Source organism: Alligator mississippiensis, chromosome 2 (assembly GCF_030867095.1).
Source record: "Alligator mississippiensis isolate rAllMis1 chromosome 2, rAllMis1, whole genome shotgun sequence".
NCBI classification, from domain to species: Eukaryota; Metazoa; Chordata; order Crocodylia; family Alligatoridae; genus Alligator; species Alligator mississippiensis.
In genome coordinates this window covers 67,499,845-67,515,735 of record NC_081825.1, presented here as the reverse complement: position 1 = coordinate 67,515,735, position 15,891 = coordinate 67,499,845, and the positions used below count along the sequence as shown (strand labels likewise).

The following is a 15,891-nucleotide window of genomic DNA, read 5'->3' as shown; positions in this document are numbered from 1 at the left end:
CAGATTGAGGGAAGTGATTCATTCTACCTAATAGGCACTAGTAAGCCCACATCTGGAGTAATGTGTCCAGTTTTGGGCCCCCACTAGTGAAAGGATGTGAATAAATTGGAGAGTCTAGTGGAGGGCAACAAAAATGGTTAGGAGGCTAGGGCACATGACTTCTGAGGAGAGTCTGAGGGAACTGGCTTTATTTAGTCTGGAGTAGAGAAGACTGAGGGGGGATTTAATAGCAGTCTTTAACTGCCTGGACGGTGGTTCTAGAGAGGATGAAGCTAAACTGTTCTCTGGGGTGGCAAATACAGAACAAGGAGCAATGGTCTCAAGTTGCAGCAAGGAAAGTTTAGGTTAGATATTAGGAAGAACTTTTTCACTAGGAGGATAGTAAAACTGGATCAAGCTACCCAGAGAGGTTGTGGGCTGTCCATCTTTGGAGGTTTTTAAGACCTAACTAGATGAAGCCTTGGCTGGGATGATCTAGTTGGGGACAGTCTTGCTTTGAGGAGGGGGTTGGACTAGATGACCTTCTGAGGTCCCTTTCAAATGTAATTCCCTTGATTCAATGAATATAGTTAAATCAGTTATTCATCATAAGCTATCAAAGCTATCTTGAGACTGATAGGTTAATCTAATAAAGAACATTGATTCTGAACTAAATCTGTTTCACCTTCTTTGCCACAGCTGAGGAATAATTGGACTGAATAGTTTATCAGGAAAAGCTGTTACTTTTGTTAATTACAGAAATACCTTAAAAGCCATTAGCTAATTGCAAGAAAAAATAAATCTAATGACCTTTTCTTATAATTTATTCTCAGAAATGTTGATGTAGGAGGGTTGTCAGTGTTATTGCATAACTAATATTGGACTCAAAAGCTGTGGCTTCTTTTTGTTATGTTTCATTGTCTGTCTTTTTCTCTTATTAGTTCTTTGGTTGATGCTTGCTTGCAGAGGGAGGTATGGTGAGCTGTGATGATGTTCGTAAAGTTGAGTTTGAAGCAAAGGTAAGATGCTCATTTAATCCAGAGGTTTTATAACCCATGCTTTCTTTGAATTTAATGGAAGAAAAAAAACCCTCACGTCTTTCATGTTTGCTTAGATCCAAAAGTAGGTGTTGTCATTCTTTCATTATTTCAGAAACCTCAGGAGTTGGTCTGAGGAGCATCTTTATCTCATGAATATGTAGTATGTTTAATGTGATGCTGTGTGTTTAATGTGTATGCAGCACTCTTCTAATTACCTTTGTTCTTGTGCTAGGAAATTCTCATAGCATCTTTAAATTTAATGTTTTTACCTTTTCCCCTTTTATTCAGTACATTTCCTAAGACATCCCTTTAGATTCATGAAGATTTAATAGGAGTTTCAAAGAAGTACAAATGATTTTACTTTCTATCTACAAGTCTTCTAGCATTCAAAATAGTCTTTTTAAATGCAGTTGATTCTTCAAGAATCTTTAAATTTCAATCCTAATTAAAGAAATCATTGTGTTTTCATCTTAACGTACTTTGAAGAGGTAGCTCTTGTCTTTCTGAATTAAATAAAGGAAGTTGCATAAGTTGTCAGAAAAAATCATTCTTCAATCATTTAAACTAAAATGGTCCTTATATTACTACATCGTTGGGAATGTATCAGGAGTGTATTATATGGTTACATAGAAATATACACCACTTACAAATATACATCTCAAAGAAGCTTGCTATTTTGGATGTTTAGGGCAAAATCCAGACTGCATCAATAATCCCCACCTAGCAGGCTTTGGTGTCTTAATATTAGGTGCCTGCTCATAGGCTGGTGGTCAAATGAAACAAAGGTAAGCGCCTAAAATCCTTATATGGAAATATAACCTGGGTGCACCCAAGTAATGTGCTCCCCTCTCCAGATAGAAGGGGATGGCTGGCAGGCAGGAGTGCAGTGAGAGGGATCTGCAATATGCAGGCCAGATCCCTCTACTCCCTACAGAGTCAGGCCAGGGCAAGAGATATTTAGCTATATACAGCTTTATTAATACATACAAAAATTAAGAGAATTGATATTAATAAACATATATATACAAATATACAATTATCATATAATTCTATGTCCTAATGAAAGCTGAAATATTACACCCCTTCGGGTAGCCCCAAGCAATGTGTTGATAATCAGTTGATTTAAAATAGACAAACAACAGGTAAGTACAGGTAAGCACATATAATAACAATTAAACAATATTCAAAACACAAATATACATAGGTAAGTATAGATAAGTATCTATAACCACCACGAAAGGAGTCCCAGCAGAGTCCCTTTACAATTTTATACTTAACACTACATTAAACTACTAATATACAAAGTTACGATGTCCACAAAATATAAGGTGCAGTGTCACAAAATATGAGGCACTCTCCCACAAAATATAAGGTACGTCAACAACCATTTAGTGCAAGCTTCCCCGAGGATAAATTGCCACACAGCTAGGGTAGCTCCCCTCCCCTGTGGGAATCCCTTCCCCAACAACTCACAGCTCCAGGGCCTGGATGGCTGGTCCTCGTCCCCTTGGCTGATTTGCTTCTCACACGTGTGGCCTCCCTGGCCATTGGGTCTCCTTGGGCTGCTGCCCTCAGTTGGCCCCGTGCACCATCACGTACACCAAGGGCTCTGCCTTCTGCTGGGTTTGGAGGCCTGGGCCGCCTCGTGCTGCGCTAGGGCTCAATCCACTCCCAGACCCTCCATGCAGTGTCACCTGCACCAAGCCACTGGTCTTGTGCCAGTGGCTGTAGAACCGAGCCACCTCAAGTGGCTCCCGGGGTTTAGCTCTGTGCAGTGCTGCCTGCACCGATTTCCCTGGCCACTTGCTAGGGATTGCAGACCCAAGCCACCTCGTGCAGCTCCTAGGGTCTGGGTTCCATGCACCACTGTGTGCAATAAGGTCCCAGTTGATCACTGGGGGTTGCAAACCCAAGTTGCCTTGAGCAGCTCCCAGGGTCTGGGCTCCATGCACCGGCTTGTGAACTTGGTCCCTGACCTCATGTCAGGGTTGTAGACCCAAGCTGCCTTGTACAGTTTCCAGGGTCTGTGCTTCATGCACCAAGCCATGCACTCACACTGTGTTCCCCACAGTGGAGCTGAGGACATAGCCGCTTGCTGCTCCCACTCACGAAGAGGCATTTTCAGGGCACTGGTTCTAACCTCTGGATAGCTTACACTAGCTCTTCTTTGCCCATCCTCTTCTCCATCCCTTGATGTGTCTTCAGCGTGCTGGGCATGCAGTTCCTTTTATTCACTCTGGAGGCTACGTCCCAGAGTGTTGTCGGACCTGCAAAGATCAGTCTACAACCAGGTCTGGGGTTCTCCTCTATCCTCTCCCCCTGCCCCCTGAAGGGGTGGGGCAAGCCCTTTTCCAGCATTACCTGGAATGAAGATTCTCCAAGCCCAGACATGCCAGGCTGTATCAGTAAGTACACCCCAGAAAGAAGATGGAAAGGTAGGTGTCATGGAAAAGCGATTCAGGCGGCATATACATTGAGTGGAAAGAGCTAGTCAATAGGAGACACCAACTACAGAGTTCTGTCTTACCTGTTTCTCTATGACGCTTAGCTACATGAGTCAGATCTACATAGTACATATCTTCATCTATTCAGAACCCAGAGGCCTTTTCTGAGGGCAGGCACCTAATCCAAGAATGCTCACTCTTGTTAAAATACTGTCAGTTGTGGTGCTACTACCCACATAGGGTGCACACAGTTGTTTGTGGAGGTTAGGGGGAAGTTAGATCACATTAAAAGTGGCCACCCGACCTAACTTAGTTTGCCCAGGTGCAGACCTTATACTAGTTAGGTCTATCTAAGTGTGAACCGTACAGAAGTTTCAGACAGTTAGCTTGGTCTAAAAAAATGGCCAACCTGATTTAAGTTAAGTGTACCTCAAAGGTAGGGTTAACTTAGATCAGGTTGGCCATTTTTAGACTGATCTAATTATCATGAACTTCTGCACAATTCCCAGTGTATCCCCAAGGCTAGGAAAGCCCAGATGCTGGCCCCAGCCCTGGGGTTTTACTTTCCCTACCCTCTCTTTGGCACTCCACAGCCCCTCTCCGCACCCCCAACAGACAGCCCCCCCTATGGACCAGCCATTTTCTGCTGAGGTCACCAAATCCACCATCCTGCAAGCCACTCCTGGTGCTGGTTTTACCAGTGTTCACCAGTGCCAGGAGCTGAGCAAGTAAGTTAGAGAGGAGGGAGGGTTGAGCAGGATGGAGAAGTTGGTTCACTGGGTGGGGGGTCAGGGGGCTAAAAATAGCTTCTGGTTCCAGGCTGTGGAGGAGACATTTCTCCATTTCCTCTCATAGACCCTGTGAGCCTTTTGGACCCCACCAACCCCCATGAGGACCCTGCCTGCCCACCCATTCCCTTCGCAGACCCTACCTGTTCCCCAAATCCTCCCCAAGCCCATCCTGACTTACCCTAGACTGGGTGGGCTTAGATCAGTCTAACCTTCCCAAATGTTTATATTTACCCTTAGGCTTAGTTGTTACATCACTCTGCCAGGAAGTAGGACACCTTGGTTCTAGGTTCTCCACAACTTTAAGATTCATTTCTAATCTACATATCCCATTTCTCAAGGAATCGCCCTGGCTCGTATACTTGGTTCAATAAAGGCAGCCAGGCATGAATGAGAAAAAATTAAAAACAATTTTTACTTGAAGCAGAAGGCAAGCTTCTGCTGAATCCTTGTCTCTGTAAGGCTGCATACAGACATCACATTTATCCTGGGGCTGCATCATTGAATCCCAAGACAAAATATAACCATACAGACATCCATACAGACACCCTACCTTGCGCAAATTCAAGAGAAGGTTGGATGATCACCTGTCTGGGGTCTTGTGAACCCAGCATTCATTTCTGCCTGTAGCAGGGGGTCAGGCTAGATGATCTGTTCAGGTCCCTCCTGACCCTAGCTACTATGAAACTATGTCTGTTATCCTGGGAAACCTAAAAAAGTTTTCCAGATTACAGGCAGTAACAATTTATCCTAGGGTACTGTAAAGTAGGGCTGTGCGAAATTTCACTGACAGTTTTGTTTCAACACTGTTTCGACCTGTTTTGAGGTCAAAACGGTGAAATCAAAATGGAACAGATATAGTCGAAACAGCCTCGAAACAAAATGAGGCAATTCGAAATGTTTCACCATTTCAACTCTGTTTCACTGTTTCACCCATAGGCTATAATGTGGAAGGCTGAAAAAGCCTATAACTTTGGAATTTCTGGCCTGATTTGGATGAAACTTGCAGGAATCGTATCCCCTTCTGAGGACACAAATTATGACAAGTTTCAAGGAGATAGGTGCAGGGGGTTTGGAGAAACTGCACCCCAACATTTTGAAAGCAAAACTTGTGTCACGTGTATAATTTAAGCCACACTGGGGTCAAAACTGCAGGCATGCTAACCCGTGCAGAGATTTCATACATTTCATAGACACTTGGGCTGGAAGGAACCCCAAAGGAACATCGACTCACACCCCCTGACCCAGCGGCAGGAAGTCAGCAGGGATCATAGGATCCCAGCAAGATAAAAATCCAAGCGTGTCTTGAAGGCGTTCAAAGTGGGTGCTTTAACCACCTTTGGTGGCAGTCTATTCCAAACCTTGGGGGCTCAGACTGTAAGGAAGTTCTTCCTTATGTCCAGCCTGAATCGGTCGTGGAGCAGTTTCTGACCATTCAATCTTGTCATCCCTTGGGGCGCTCTGGTGAATAGTCATTCCTTAAATCCTGGTGAACACCCCTGATAAATTTATAGGTGGCCACCAGATCACCCCTGAGCGTGCACTTTTCCAGGCTGAAGAATCCCATAGCTCTCAGTCTTTCATCATAAGGTCTGTTTCCCTGACTTCTGATCATTCACGTGGCTCTCCTCTGCACCCTCTCAAACTTCTCCACATCTTTTTTGAATTGTGGGGCCCCAAACTGGATGCAATACTCCAGCTGCAGCCTCACCAAGGCCGAGTACAATGGAAGAATGGCGTCCTGTGATTTGCTTGAGAAGCATCTATGGATGCAAGCCAGCATTTTGGTCACTTTACTAGCCACAGCAATACATTGAAGACTCATGTTCATCTTGTGGTCAATCATTACCCACATGTCCCTTTCATCTGTAGTGCTAACCAGCGTAGCATTGCCGAGCCTATAAGCATGCCACGGGTTTTTCCTCCCAAGGTGGAGAAACTTGCATTTTTCAGTGTTAAACACCATCAGGTTCTCATCTGCCCATTTCATGATCCTGTCAAGATCTGCCTGGATCACCCTCCTATGCTCAGGTGTGGATGCTTTACCCCAGAGTTTGGTGTCATCAGCGAACTTGGCCAGTCTGCTTCTGATACCAATGTCCACATCATTGATGAACATATTGAAAAGTATAGGCCCTGGAACAGAGCCTTGAGGGACACCACTAGTCACAGCACACCACAATGATTGACTTCTATCAACCACCACCCTGCAGGTCCTACCGCGAAGCCAATTCCACAGCCAGAGGATCATGGTGAGGTCGAGGCTGCAATTAACCAGTTTTGCCAAGAGGTGATCATGGGATACCAGCTCAAAGGCTTTTTTAAAGTCAAGATAAATGACATCGATCTCTTCCCCCTTGTCCAGGTGATAGGTCACCTGGTCATAAAAGGAAATGAGATTGGTCAAGCAAGACCTACCCACAATAAACCTGTGCTGGTTATCCCTCAAGATATTGCTGTCAGCTAGTCTGTTAAGGATGGCCTCTTTGATAGTCTTTTCCAAGATGTTCCCCAGGATAGAGGTCAGGCTGATGGGCCTATAGTTTGCCAGATCTACTTTCCTCCCTTTCTTGAAGATAGGCACCACATTGTCCCTCTTTCAATCTTTGGCCACTTCACCAGAGCACCAGGAGTCCTCAATGATCCATTGGCTGAGCTATGATGCTTGCCAGCTCCCTGAGTACCCCTGGGTGTAAACCGTCAGGGCCAGCTGACTTGAAGGTATCCAGCCTTTCCAGGTATTCCTTCATGAGGTCAGTTTTGATGGAGGGTAAGGGATCTCCCTCACCTGGGCCTCCCTGTGCCACAGTGGGCAGGGGCGTTCCATGGGACTGGTGAAAAACTGATGCAAAGTACCCATTCAGCAAGTTTGCTTTTTCCTGGGCATTGGTTGCCAGTTGTCCCATCTGGGTTAGCAGGGGTCCAATGTTGCCCTTGCTTTTCCTCTGGCTCCCCACATATCTAAAAAGGGACTTTTTATTGTCTTTGATACTTGTAGCTAGTTGGAGTTCCATCACAGCCTTGGCTTTCCTGGTTTGCCCTCTGCAGGTCTGGGCCAGAGCAGAGTATTCCTCCCTGGTGGTCATTCCAGTCCTTCATCCTTTGTATGTCTTCCTTTTAAGACACAGGAGGTCCGCTAGTTCCTTGGAGAGCCAAGGGGGCTGTTGTGTCCTTTTTCTGCCTTTCCTCTAAGACAGAATAGACTTTGCTTGCACATCCAGGATTGCTCCCTTGAGGTCACAAAGCTTGATAAGTTTCAAGGATATAAGTGCAGGGGTCTCAGGGAAACTGCACCCCAAAATCTTGAAAGCAAAACTTATGTCACATGTATGTGTTAAGCCACAGTAGGGTCAAAACTTCAGGCATGCTAGCCCCTTTGGAGGCCGCAAAGCCTGACAGGTTTCAAGGAGATAGGTGCAGGGGTTTGGGGGAAACTGTAACTCAAGCTGTGAACAAGCAAAACTTGTGACATGGGTGACACTGTGTGTGTTAAGGTGCTGCAAGGTGAACGTTGCAGGCCTGCTAGCCCCTGCTGAGGCCATGAAGTTTTCCAGCTTTCAAGGAGATAGATTCAGGGGCTTCTGGGTTCTGGGGCCCTGCACCACTCATGTCATGGGTGCCTGTGCAACTATGTCTGTCTTGGGGCACTGGGGGTGGGGCGGGGGAGGAAACTACTGCAGGCCTGGCTGCTAGGCCCTTCTGTGGCCACCAGCTGTTAAGGAGATAGATGCAGGGGGATTCTGGAGCCCTGCACCCCTAGCTGCTGACAGGCAAATCTCATTACGTGGGTGTTTGTGCAGGCAAATCTCATGACATGGGTGTGTTGTGGCAGAGCCTGCCAGCTGTTAAGGAGATAGATGCAGGGGGATTCTGGAGCCCTGTATTCCTAGCTGCTGACAGGCAGATCTCATGAGGTGGGTGTTTGTGCAACTGACTGGCTCTGGCTTGGGGCAGAAGCAGTTCCCAGCTCTATATTGAGTCTTTCCTCTCCTTAGTTTGTGATTTTGTAGGTGTTAATCCTTGCTCATTAACTCATTAGCCTAGCAGTAGCTCCCTCACCCCCTCAGTGTCCTAAGACAGGCACAGTCCCACAAGCACCCATGACATGAGTTTTACCTGTCAGCAGCTAGAGGTACAGGGCCCCAGAACCCAGAAGCCCTTGCACCTATCTCCTTGAAAGCTGGCAGGCTTCATGGCCTCAGCAGGGGCTAGCAGGCCTGCAGCCTTCATCCTGCTGCGCTTTAACACAGTGTTACCCATGTCATGAGTTTTGCTTGCCCACAGCTTGAGGTAGTTTCCCCCAAATCCCTACATCTATCTCCTTGAAACCCAGCAGGTGTCATGGCCTCTGCAGGGGCTGCCATCCCTGCAGTTTAGACCCCACTGTGGGTTAATACATACATGTGACACAAGATTTGTTTTCAAAATTTGGGGGTGCAGTTTCCCTGAACTCCCAGCACCTATCTCCTTGAACCTTGGCAGGCTTCATCCCCTCAGAGTGGGCTACCATTCCTCAAAGTTCTATCCAAATCAACCTAGAAATGACAAAGTTATAGGCTGTTTTGTCCCTCCCCATTATATCCTATGTACAAAACATCAAAACAGCTTTGCCGTTTTGACCCTGTTTCAATGGAATGAAATGAAACAGCTGTTTTAAATCAAAAGAAATTTTGAAATGAAACACTGTTCTGTCAAAACGTCGAAACACTGGTCGAAATGGAACGCTGCCATTTCACACAGCCCTACTGCAAAATATGCTTGTACAGTTAGCATGGGGCTGCATCACTGAATCAATGGCAGTAAAGTATGAGTGCATTCAGCCATTCACTATAAAGGGGCTATTAGAAGGGTGATATGTGTGCACGCCAATCCCAGGATGTGTTTGTTCTCAGATAAACAGAGGCACAGCTTATCTAGGGACAAGTGCAAAGTCTATTCCTAGCCTAAATAAATAGCTACTCTGAAACTCAGGGACTGTCTCCCAATCCTCAGCTCTAACTTAGGAAGTATCTGTAAATTAAAACCTTTATAACTGCAGCCACTGGCTACAGAGTACTTGGCAGTCAGGGTTCACTCCATACCTACCACTGAAGCTGAGCCTTTGTGCAGTCAAGAATGTATAAATCACAAGGGCAAGAAAACAAACAATAAAGAGCTTGATTTTGTTACATGGTCATGGCAGGTGAATGGGATGGGAGACAATAGTGTTTAGGTCATTGTTTCTAAGACTTTTTTGTGCTTTTTAGTAGATAATTACTGGCTGAAACTAAAAATAAGTTTTGATATCAGAAGCCTCTTCCAGCTCAGTGTCTTGGCTCTGTAGATATGGTAGAAGAACCAAAATATTACAAAAAAGAGACCCATCATAAAGAAAGTAGAATTCCTAAAAGTACTATGTAGTTTGTACTTTGTAGTCTGTTTGTTAAGGCTTTTGAAATGAGGAAATAATGAATGAGATGGCTACTTTACTCTCAAACCAATATGAACACAACTTCAAAAACAGAAATATATTTCTGTTTTTGCACAATGGATATACTCTCAATTCTGCAGGCAAACTTGACCAAGTTTTGAAAACTGGACCCCGGATGTTATGACTTTACCTCCATACCCATTTCATGTGGCTGAGGCTGGTTAAAAGTGAATAATCTTTAGGTGAGCAGTGAATGAATGACAGACTGGGTAAGGTTATGGCAGCTTTTCCCAACAAGGAAATTTGAAAAGACCAACATGGGACATTTAATAGTCCAAGGAGGTTCCGTTGCTATAATATTAAAACCACTTCAGTAAAACCCATTTAAAACCATTTCTAAGACAGTGATGCTCAACCTTTTTAGAGGCAAGACACCCCAAAGAAAGTGTCACCTCTTCACTGTCACTAGTTTCTTGACTACAGAAAAATAATAAAAAAATTATTCTGTTGTGCAGAAGTCAGAAAGACTGCTGCACATCAGAAAGTTGTTGACACCACAAAATCCTATTTGAAATCTCTGGTTTTATCTTGTGAATCATGTGTAGGTATTTGCACACCTAACAGTGCTAAGACTGTATGATGACCTTAAAAAGATCTCATAGCACCCCAGGGTACCACAGCATCCTGGGTCAGAATTACTGTTTTAAGAGACAGCTTTCAATATTTTTAAACAACAGAGTCTAGTTTTGATAAACCCAGCAACAAAAAAATATTATTATAATGGAATATTGCCTTGTATAAGCTATGTATGACAGAATTCATAAAATCTGGTCAGTGGGAACATAAAAGCCTTATAAATACAAAATAGTGGTATCACAAAATATTTAATATTTGCTGTTCTTTGTGGATAAGCACCTAAATGCACAACTAGGAAACAATGCCAAGGCTGTATGTAACCCAAAGCTATAAGAAGACAGTATTACATTTCCTTTTATGTTATAAATCTGGGATTTCAACTATAACTCCTCTTATACAGTGGAGTAAAATAGACCTAAATCTGCAAAGGAGAGATTTAGTGAAAGAATTGAAAAAGCTTGAAAGATGTTCATTGACAAGCTACTATATAGTGTATATGACTTTTCCTAGCAATTTCTTTGCTTGAAAGAAGGAATATAGAATTCAATTTTTGACAGCTACTGGTAATCTTAGCACCCATTTGTAGTTAGTCAATGAACATTCAGATTTCACCAGACCTCAACAAGAACTATAAAAATAGAAGATTTGCAGTATCTGAGGCTCAGGTTACATGAGGAGACAAACAACAGAAGCATGAATCAAAAAAAACCCAAAAAACAAAAAACCCAAACCTACGGATAAAAAGAAGCAACGAATTGTATAGCAGCTAACATACAGGACTGAGAGTCAGATTATATGGGGTCCACTCAGCATAGATAGTGCCGTGTAGCATACTATAAGCATAGCAGGTATAGTGAAGCCATGTCAGAGTAGAGAATAAGCATGGACAGAATGCAATCTTCTGTTTTTGTGAACTCTTCCCAGTGGACTGTTACCATCTCCTTAAATTAACCAAGCTGTTCTTTACTCCACTGAGAACAAAGAGTAGAGGTTTTTAATAACCACATTGGCTGCATCCAGATGTGTGCAGACATGTAGTATGCGGCACCACAGACCTGTCTGCAGCACCACACACTGCACATGCAGGCATTCCCCTCACTGCTACTATGCAGCACAGGGTGTTTTGACCCTGGGAGATCCTAGGATCAAAAGAAAGGGCGGGGGGGAGCAGCACATGTAGTGGCAGTGTGTGTCACCCAAATCAAGAGCCTGGCCAGCCGGAGGCATACCGCAGCTGCCAGCTAGGCTCCCTGGTGTAGAAATGTGACAGCTGCAGCTCCCTGAAGCCCACAAGACCCTAGGTAAAGCTCCTGGGGCCAGTACAGTTGTTGGCCCCAGCCTCCCTTACCCCACCTGGGGTAACCTGCCATGCACCAGAAAGTGTGTGGCATGGGCATTTCCTGGGGACAGGTAGCAGAGGCACAAGGTATGCCTAAACAGTGGTGTGCTGCTGCTACTTGTCCCCAGGGAAACACGTTCTCAGCTCATCTGGATTTGGCCATTGTGGCTCCTCTTGTCAAACATATGCTATACATTTTATTAGTTTTGTTATCATTTAAAATTAGTACTAGTAGAAATAGTACCAGTACTATTTGTTCATGAGATTCTCTACAGTATTTTTTTTCAATAATTTCCTTTTATGCAAAAACCTATTTAAACACAATGTAAGATTACACAAAATAGTAAGGTAATACATTTCATTTTTAAGTTGATGGTTTACTGCAGACAATATGAGTATAATAGTATTCCATTACAGTCATTATATTGTAAATGCTGTCTCATAAAACGTTATTCCATTACAGCACACAGTTTTGTTTTTTTCCTAAATAGTGAAGAATTCTTACTCAAAATTTGAGAGACAGGCCCATGGAACAAAGGCTGTAGATCCAGACCTGGACTGCTTGTAAATTTATGGCCTTTAGATTTGAAAATTTGGTATACAGATAGAAGCTAGACATGAAGTTTGAGTTTGATCTAAGCTTCCAGAAAGTATGTGTTAGGATCTGCAGATTTAAGTCTTATATGTAATTTCAATGCACATGTAATTTTAAAGTCAGGCAAACAGACTCATTTATCCATATCTGTGGTAAATTCAATCTTCAGAAATATTTAAGTATCTGATATTAATAATATGCAGTAAAAACAATAACATTTTATTTTACCCTGCAGCAATTTTACTTAACACCCCAATTTTGGACTTTGACAAAATCCATAGAACATCTGAAAAGCTCTGCTTTATAAAAACTCCAAAATCATTTGAGATTAGTGGATACTACTCTGATGAAATAAAAAAAAAATCCCCGAGTACAGTATGTTACAGTTACCTGAATAATGGCACTTCTGTCCCTCCTGGTCTCCTCCAATGCAACATCTTCAAATCATAGTCTTATATCCTGGAAACACCCACACAATTCTCATACTCTCAGGCTGGACTTCAGTCTGGACTTTATGGTTTCATAGCAACCATGATTATTTTTGCAGTTCTAAGTTGGGTTGAGACTTTACAGTTTTTTTCTCTCTGAGAGCAGAGTGATAATCTAAATGGAGGAGATTGTACACTTCAAAATACTGTGTGAGAGCATATCTGGTGCTTTTGTCCTCCTGCTGTTATATATAAAAATAATATAAATACAATTGGAACCAAAACTTTTGGCTGAAGTAACACACATTTCTTTCACCCAAAAGTTATAATAAGATATTATTTACATTATATTAAGGAATATAAATGTGATATATTACCCGTAACAGTGTGGGGAATCTATTTTGATTCTTTATCTCTTTTGAGCTTTTATTTCTGCAGCTGTTTTCCACTTGCATTAGACAAATTCATATTTCTCAGTAAAGTGACAGTACCAACATATCCAACCATTTTTCAAAAGTAACACAGTTTCTATTAAACCCATCATTGGTAATAAGTGTGTTGAGAATATCAGGTAGACATAGCCTTAAACTAGCTTAAAGAGATATTAGGGAGGTGTCAAAGAAAACACAGTAGAGATAAGCCTTCTAAAGCAATATAGTAATAAATCACTGAAAAGAAATAAATGTGTTCTTACAAAATTCATTTTAACAGGAGAGAAAATAGGATAAAGAGAATGGCAACCTTTTAAAAGTATGAAACCTTAGATTGTTATAGGTAAAATTCTCCCATCAGCATAAGATCTGGCTGGAATGAGATAGTTGGAGGTGGTCCTGCTTTGAGCAGGAGGTTGGAGTAGATGACCTCCTGAGGTCCCTTCCAACCCTAATTTTCTATGGTTTTATGATGAGATCTGTAAAACGTTTGCAAAATAAAACCATTGCTTATACCCCACACTGAGTGTTGTGGATGAAGGGTAAGTAGAGAGGCTCAGTACTCCATGGGCACATCCACGCATGCAGGCACGTGCATTTGCAGCAACTCAAAAAGGACCGGCACAAATTTGTGCCACGGATTTTTGCCTCAGCACATGTGCTTGGACATGCACTTTGATGTGGGGCAAGTTGTGCCACTTGGGGCAAACTGACCCTGCCCAGTTCCTCCCAGATCTGCAGCCAGAGGGAGCTAAAGCCTGGGGTCAGCACTTATGCTGACTTCAGCAGTATAAAAAGTCTGCCCTGGCCAGCAGCTTAGGGCCACTTGCTCTCAGAAGCTTCTGGGGGGAAGAACTTCACCCCCCACCTTTTTATTTTTTGGCACCCCATCCATGGCCCCACCAAGTCCCAGGACATCCTGGCCCTGGCCATGTGGGCATTGTACATAACCAGGAAGGAGGCTCTGGCTGGGAAGGCACCTAGGGACTGTAGGGCTGCCTTCCTCTCACTCATCCATGCAGATTTTTGGGTGAAGCACAACTGGGTGGCATCCACTAGCTCCTTGGGTGCCTTTCACGGCTGGTAGGAATGGCTCAGAGGGCTCTGCTTGGTGTCCTCCTCAGGAGCACTCATTCTCACGTTTTGACCCTTTGACCCACACAACACTCCACCCTGTTTTTTGCCTTTGTTGTCCTAAGATATTTAGTTGTATCTTTTACCCATTATCCCCATAAAGTAGTGTTACCAGATTTGCCCATCCCTTTGGGGTGCACTCATTTATTAGAGTTACATTTCTGGGGTCTCTGCAATTCTATCAATGTATTGCTTGTGTCACTTGTGTTTCTATACAGAGCTCTATCTCTCCCTTATGCAAGTCCTCACCCCAAATGTAGCTACCTTGCAGGACTTACTTTCATTGAGGCTAGGTTTCTCCAGCTACCAAATTAGTCAAACACATACATACACACACACAGATTAACAGAGTACGTCTGAGCGGGCAGGGTTACTCAGCATTTCCAGGCTGATACTCTCATGTGCCACAGACTCAGCACAGGAACAGAGCACGTCACCATCTGGGTCAATCAGCATTTACAGGATGACACCCTCATATGCCACAGCTCAGCACTTCCCAATCTCTTGTCCCAATTGTCCTGATAGTAACTCCCTTGATAAGCAGACCCCACAGCATTTTGAAGCTTTACAGGGATCTTTGGCTCAGGTAAAAGAAGCATTGCTGTAGAACAAATGGGGGTAGTGGGGATTGAGGAGAAGGAAGAGTAAACAAGTTTGAGAGGGAGAATGTCAACCAGCTTAACCATAAAAGTTATTTTATTGCCAGATATATGAAACTTATGATAATGCTAGTAGTAATAGCCATGCAAAGAAAATCAAACAAAACTATTACAGTATTACACAACTTCAATTGGGTATTTTGGGAAACATAGGTCAAGTCTGATCAACAAAAGTCAGGTTTATAAAGTAATGCCTGAAGTTAGAGAAAATGGAGAGAGAGATTAAATCAAGCCTGAGGCTTGTAAAGTGGGCTTAAACAGAGAGAGAGAGAGAGCGAGAGGGGGAGAGAGAGAGAGAGAGAGAGAGAGGGAGTTGGGGTCTCACCACTCTGCGAAGCTTGAACCAGTTGTGTTTCCAGATGTTTGTTGGAGCTTGCAGACAAGCTGTTCAGTTTCAGGTCCAGAGTGATGGAGACAGGCAGAGCCCTCAGCACAATCAGTGGAGGTATTCCAGGCAGAAAAGGAAAAGGTGAAGTCCCAGTGGAACTGGTACAGTGTTTGGATGCAAGCACCAGAACAAAAACTTAAGCTTGGGTAGGGGTTTTTGTAGGGAAATAACAATGGTTCAAGGGAGAATATTAGGTTTGTTTATGGGTAAATGATGGCTCAAGGGAGTTGTTTTACTATGCTGGACAATAGGAACTGATCATTCCTGGCTATGGGTGGCTGTTACTCTGAGGGAGCTCACAATGCAAACAGGCAGATTCAGTGTTTTGGGTACCAATAAAGGAGGCACCTCTGGGCCAGCTGCCAGTGGGCTATGCTGCACAATTGGCCTTTGTGCAGCTCTGCTGCCATGTGTGCCCCTACCCTGGCATCTGGGCAGCTATTGCCTGGAAGATGTTCTTAGCATAGTGGCCTGCTTTGAACTGTCAAAGCATGTCCTCCTGGCCCCAAGTGACCAGGAGGCCAACCACTTCATTTGCCCTCCAGCTGGGTCCTGGGTGTGAGTGGGTTCCCAGAATCCTAGTGTTCCCTATTAAAAAAACTGCAAATTCTGTGTTAAAA

The 15,891-nt window shown here is 43.6% G+C and overlaps 1 long non-coding RNA gene across 1 annotated transcript in view; it reads right to left on the bottom strand.

The window, feature by feature from the left end:
* The window catches only part of LOC109281598 (uncharacterized), an 89,077-nt gene extending 76,329 nt beyond the window's left edge, over positions 1 to 12,748 (bottom strand). Inside the window, exon 1 of the long non-coding RNA XR_009459778.1 lies at positions 12,622 to 12,748. This is a non-coding gene — a long non-coding RNA (uncharacterized LOC109281598). The remainder of the gene's footprint in view (positions 1 to 12,621) is intronic.
* Between the last annotated feature and the right edge of the window lie 3,143 nt (positions 12,749 to 15,891).